At 33.8% G+C, this 7,048-nt stretch overlaps 1 pseudogene; it reads left to right on the top strand.

Annotated features, from left to right (window-relative positions):
• Nucleotides 1-401: 401 nt before the first annotated feature.
• On the top strand, nt 402-4,200 carry LOC107024992 (annotated as a pseudogene).
• Nucleotides 4,201-7,048: the final 2,848 nt, after the last annotated feature.

Genomic DNA, 7,048 nt, shown 5'->3' with positions numbered 1-7,048 from the left:
GATATAATTAACTCTTACTCATGCTTGTGATGTTAATTCCTTGATGATAGAGTTGTATTAGATTATGGGCCAAGTATGTCGATATTCATAATTCTAGGTTGAGTTAGTAAGCATGTGTTGTTGTTTGGTATGACTTGCTTGATTGTGCATAAGACTTTTTAAAAGGGTAAATGAGCATGGTTTAAACTAAATGTCCTTTTTAGAATGTTTTGCTATTATATGTGCATATGGTCTCATACTTTGTAAAACTGGTGTACTAACCCCATTTTCTTCCTCTTTCCCAAATATTTTAGGTTACGGTCGTTGAAGAATCATTCGAAACGACTTGGAAGGCTTGGATATTCTCTATCATCCAAATTGGTAGGTCCTCACTTTCCGAGGGCCATGCCAATATGTTGCTTATGAAGTTGCTTTGTTTTTATAAGACTTTTATGTTCATTCAACTTTCATTTCAGTACGATTTGTATAAGCCTATACGTGGCTTCTTTACATTGATGTAGGGGCATGCTCATATAGATATGATCTTTAGATGGTATGAGATGAGAACTATCTTATGTCTTATGTATATATTTATGTGCAACAAAAGTAGAAGGCTATGTAACGTTCCTATATGAAGGGTCTATGTATACTCGATATGTATATTATGTGTAAGTAGAGGTCTATGTAAACCTCCAAATAGAAGTAATAAATGTTTTAAATTTTCCGCTAAATTCGACTTATGAATGTGATGATGTAAACTAAGAGGCTAGTCCTAGTCCTCAAAGAGGGCGAAGCCACTGGTTAAATCTAGGGGGTAAACTCGGATGTGACACAAAACATGATGAAATATGAATATTTGTCAATTAGGAGTGCCTACCTATCTCAACGATGCAGTTAGACAACTAATTTGAGTAGGCGATTATAGGTAGGGAGACCATGATCATAAAGTCAACCCTGTAAATCAATAATTTTTATAATCGTAATTAGTTCATCTTTGAGGTGTGATAAATGAAACACGATACATGTTGCAACCTTGGGATTCTCCAATCACTGTGAGTAATTTTATTATTTAGCTCCTACATTCTTTTCTTTACAAATAAAATCAAACTATTTTAGCACTCTTAAATGAATAATTAGACTAGTATAATTTAGTAAAAATAGTTAATCGACAAGTTCATTGGGCTCGATACTCTGAATCTTTTAAGAGTCGCTATTACTTGCGCGACCACGTACATATGCGTGTGAAATTGGGAGCAACAAGTTTTAGGAGACGTTGCCAGGGACTTAAAATTAATTATCCTTTCAGGTTATGCTTTTTCTTTTTATTTATTTGTTTATATATTTTCATACATTGGTTTTCTACTAATTAATAGTCTTTGTGGATGAACGGGAATGATGATTATTCTTATCTGGTAAGACCTTGTCCTTGTTGCAAATGAGCCCACTTTTGGCAACAATGTCAATATATTTTCACGGGATTGTGTGCACCATCTTAATCCAGTAAAATTTTTAGTATTTTGTGGGTCAGTTGTACCGTGTTTTGCTACCCTACTCCAAACCCCTATCATGATGATTCTAATAATCTTTGTTCCTTTGATGGTATGGAATCATTAAGTAAATTAATAGAGCAATATGAAAAGCTTCATAAGATAACCATACATGTGATGTAACGCTTCATTACAAGTAATTAGAGATTTAGCAGCAATTGTTAATGGCAATAATATAATTGCTGCTAAATCATGTTTTAAAGTCAATTATTAATGGCATTTGTCCTTTCACCTATGATATTATAGCCTTTAAACGACAATTAATCTGACCTTCAATGAAAATTACATGAAAAGTCTAATCCATACAACCAAATTCCTTTCAATTAAATAAATTCCCAAATATTCTCTACCCCAATTCCCAATTCATTCCCCAAATTCTAAGTCTCGTCACTCTTTTACATTCCATCTGAAGCGGTAGCCTTGAGATTCATCAGATTGATCGGAGCTCAAGCAATTTCTCTGAATCAACAGCAAGTCTCCTTCCATTGCTATGGACGACATGTTCAGACTGAAGCACCGACAATTTTCATTCTTTCAGTATACTCGCTCTTACACTTCCAACCGGTAGAATCTCTCTTTAATTTTCTTCTGAATTTCAGCAACCTACTAAGGAATCTCGATCTCTCTTTCTCGCTGGTAATGTATACATGCATGTGCTATCAGCCTATAAGCTAATAAATATGCCTTTCAACTTTAAGTTTCTTATAATTTTGTTTAAAGACGTTGATAAGATTAGGAATGTTACTAGATTCACAAAGTGTTCGACAAAATATCTAGAGAAAACTTGATCATCTGCTCTATCAGTTTTTAGTTTTTTTGTTGCGATGTTGGCATTTTCTATCAATTTTACTTAGACAACTTTTGAGGATTTCACTTTTCAAAAACTTGACTTGATTTTAGTAGTACTATAGCTTTGGCGAAAGCATAGCTCCAAAAAGCGGACGAGAAAGATTTATCTTCTCATTAGAAAGGTAAGTCATTAACTAATTCTTAAGAATCTCTCTTGTTTCTAGATAAATTCCGGCAATAATTTGATTCTATATAAGCAAAAATTAGCAAGGGACATCACACTTTGGAGTTTAGATATGGTTGAGGAGGATTCGCGTAGGAAGTTCTCAAGCAAACAGGATGTCAATATAGTGGCATAACTCTTTCCGAGTGGCAGCTGGAGTATGCAAAATTAAGAGTTGAGCGAGCAGGCCTTCAGGTATACCACTTGCATTGTCTATTGAACTTCAAAGTTTCTATGTGACTAAAATATATAATTTCTATATTTTGAGGCAAATGATAAAAGCAATTAGGAAATTCCATTTCATGAACTTAAACCTTCTATAACTAAAATGATTCATTTATTAATCGTGGTGTCTGGGCCAACTTAGGCACAACTTTTTACTTCTTTGTACTTCCTATTGACATAGAAACATGATCTGTTTTTTATTTGCAAGCCAAAGCCGAGTTGTCTGTAATATTCAATCGATGTTAAGTCAATGTTATAGGATAAATATGACAGGGTTATATCAGTTTATGCTTTTATCCGTCTATGGATTAACATATTGGTTGTAGTGCTTAAAATATGTCAAGCCAATATTACAATTGTATTAATTATCATTTCACCGAGGTGTTTGAACATATTGGTGATGATTTTATAGGGGAATTCTTTAGTTGTTGCGAGTCTGCATTGGCAGAAGATGGGCTTCTAGTTATGCAGGTAATGAACACATTTAACACGACCCTTCAACACATTCCACTTTTTTTTTTACCTTTTCTCAATTTCTCTTGAATCACAAGTGTTTGCTTTCCTCAAGTTTAGTTCAATGACAGACGTGAGGTATGTTGAACACATACAAAGCTCAGACGTCATGAAAGGGTATATATTCCTAGGTAGTAGCTTGACTGTACTAAATTGAGTAACATCAGTCATGACTTCTGCATCCAGCCTATGGTAACAAAGATTTTATTTTGAAATTTTTCTCTAGTGTGCTTAACTTGTCAATCTTACAAAAACATATCTTTTTGAAAGAATTTGATAATTAAATGATACAAGTGCAATGTAGTGTACCTGGAAGATATAGGTTGTATTAAGTTTGATTGTTCTTTTTATTGCAACACGGAAAGACCTTGAAGAATCCACGAAAGCCTTACAAGAAAAAGCGGTTGTATGCAGAATTGAAGCTTGTAGAAGAGTATGGACAAAGGTGTAAGAGGGAGCTTTGGAGAGTTCAGTAGTTTGAACCGTATTAGGAATGCTGCTGGAATGCTTCTGACATTGGATGAGAAGGATCTACGTCGTATTTTTGAAGGTGAAGATCTCTTGAGGAGGATTAAGAGGTATAAATTGTTGTATGAGAGCCAAAAAAAGCTCGATTTTGTCTTGGCACTCACTGTGGAGAACTTTCTTGAGCGTCGTCTCCAAACACTTATGTTCAAGACTTGCATGGCTAAGTCAATTCATCATGCCAGAATGCTCATCAAGCAAAGGCATATCAGAGTCGGGAGGCAGGTGGTGAATGTTGCTTCTTTTAGGGTGCGAATAGACTCCCTAAAGCACATTGACTTCTCTCTCACTAGTCTGTTTTGCGGTGGGTGTCCTGGAAGAGTGAAGCGAAAGAACCAAAAGTCTGCTGCCAAGAAGGCTGCTGGTAGTGATGGTGATGATGAAGAGGATGAAGAATGATAAACTTAGTGTTTTGGTCTATTTGGCTTGTTGTACTGACCTATCGTATTTTTCTGGTATTTGTGGCTTATGTTTATGCCACTAAAATTCTCTTTTGTTGCAGTGCTTATAGATAGAAAAATGAAGAACTTTTGAAGATGTTGGTTTTTTTCTTGCATAATCAGAACCTAAACAATAATTGAATGCAAATGTTATCGTTTTTGACGCTATAAAATCCAATTATGAGTTTTGTGATACTCAAAAGGCACTCACAAGTAAAATAGAGGTTCTAAAATGGGAGGATATACAATGCAATCAGACTTTTCTTGAAGATGCAACGTTTGAGAAATAGTACAAAAGTGAGAATGTTCTAAATAATGTTGCTTTGGAGTCGAAGCATCTTAAATCTCATTCATCACACTTTTCTATATTATGCTTAGATGGAGACATGAAATTTGAGTAATCTAAACTAATGCATGAGTGTATAGATGAGGAACGAGGCCCCTACATCTTAAAGTTTTTAAGTCCACTTAGACAAAACGGCATTCCTCACCTAAGGAACTAGAAATGCAAGATGGAACATATATTACTTGGTTCCTTTATCTTTATACCACCACCCATAGAGAGGAGCGAAAAAATTGATGCAAAGATTGGGGTAAAATTCATAATTTCAAATTAGAAATATAAGTGGCGTATTTATTTGTGGCGTGCCGTGATGATAATTGGGCGCTTTTTGGGAGGCAACCCAATTATTAGTGTAACTTCTTATTTTATTTTATTTTATTTTATTTTTTTAGTCTCATTTATTTGCTTTTTTTTTGTCTTGTTTTTTCAAATTAGGGGAGGGCTGTGTGCACAAAAGTTTGAAGCAAAGGAAAACGTTTGAGGTTAAGTGTGGGGTGCATACAAACATTCATGAAAATTAAGAGAACATGCTACTAGCTAGGCCTTAAAGGCCTGAGGAAGTTTTTCTAACCCTTTTATAAATTTTATTTGATGTTTTGGGGGGTATAACATCTTTTTAAGTGTGGGATGGAGGAATGAATTCCTAGTTTTTACTGTTTTATTGTGTCTTTTCTTATTTTAGGATGAGTTCCTTGGCTTTTATTTTCGGTTTTTTTCCTGAGGATAGTCCCTTTGAACCGAGTGTCTTTTATTAATTAGGAATAATTTTTTTTTTAAAAAAGAGAAGACCTTTTTGAGTGATGTGATACTTGCTATTTAGGCCTAATTTTTGAGTAGTCATTTCTTGTGAATGCTTGATTAATAAGGAAATTGCAAACTCGGTGACACCGAGGCTCACAAATATGACATTGTATATAATAATTTAATTTTGTATTTTGTTATGATCAGTGAAATTGACCCATCTTAATTTATACTTGTTTCATGTGTGGTGAAAATTTTTTATTTCATGTTTTGCATCTTAGTCTGAAAACTTTTTCTGCCTGTTATAAAAGCGAAATAAAAAGTGTTATTTTGTTTACGAGATAATGATAAGATTTCTTTGATGTTCTTGTAAATTTTAGCTTTTTCAGATATTATAGTAGTAGTTAGGCCTTTTGAGTCTGCAACCTTTTGTTGGTAGTCATATTTTGCCCGTAACTATTTTTGAATACTTTATTTTTGCACTTTGCTCTCATGAGCATTGTAGCATAGGTTTATTCTAATTGTTTATCTGGAAAAGAAAAAAGATGGTTGAGTGAAAAGGTAATCAAAGATAGCGATAAAGTTCTTAAAAAGCCCTCTTTGAAAGAATGTGACTTATATAAAAGAAGAGAAGAACAAAAGAATATGACTAAACAAAAACCTTTGAAAAAAATGATAAAAAATGACTGAAGCATTCTTGAGAAGAAAATAATGAGTGATGTAGTCTAAAATTGTCAAGTCCTTAAGGAAGTGTAATAGTATTGCAAATACGATCAGTGCAATAATATCTAAGTGATGTGCGAGAGCTACCAATAACCTATAATAAAACCATATGAGCTAAATGTGGAGTCCGATGTATACTCCCCATCGAGAGGTCTCAATGTATCTTTCCATAGGTATAGATGCATGACTCGCATGATCACTAAATGATTCCCATCGAGGGAACTTACACGCTACCTGGCTCGTCGTTTTCACACTATCTGGGTGATTAACCCTAGTCCAACTTGGTATTATGCTACTCCCATTTGATTAAGTGACTAACACAGTATGGCTGAATTACTATAATTTATTTGATAGCTCTAAACGAACATGTCCACTGAGAATGCAACATCATTAAAAAGATTTCGACACATTCAAAATCGAGGCATGTACATGTGAAAGATTGATATATCTGACCTAGCATTTGTATTAAAGAACTAAAGAAGTACATAACTTTCGACCTTTGTGCATGGCCTCCATTTGCCGACCGATTCAAACAACTGAACAAAATGCAAGGGATTAGTCCAAAGTGGACTGGAATTGACATCACATGTATCAAAAGAAAAGAGATGGAATTAATAACTAATTGGAAGCAACAATTATAAACCAGGAAACTTCAATTATTATAATTATTTTTTACTAGAAAATCTTTAATGGAGACAAAAATATGAAAAAGAAATCATCAGATGTGACCGCAATACAATTCAAGAAAGACAGAGAAATTTAATTACTAAATTCATTAAGCATCAGACATAAATATAAATCAATAGCGGTAGAAATTTGGACAATAACAACTACATAGAAAATTGACCTTGTTAATAGTGAAAGAGACTTAATCACATATTCAGTAAACTCGAGATAAAAAAACAAGGTCTAATAGGTAACAATGTTTAGTATTTCAAAATTGTCTCTTAGTTTTTCAAGAAGTCTTTTCAGAATTTCGTAGTACTTTAATCTAGTAAAT

Source organism: Solanum pennellii, chromosome 7 (assembly GCF_001406875.1).
Source record: "Solanum pennellii chromosome 7, SPENNV200".
NCBI lineage: Eukaryota > Viridiplantae > Streptophyta > Magnoliopsida > Solanales > Solanaceae > Solanum > Solanum pennellii.
This window is presented reverse-complemented; position numbering and strand designations above follow the sequence as displayed.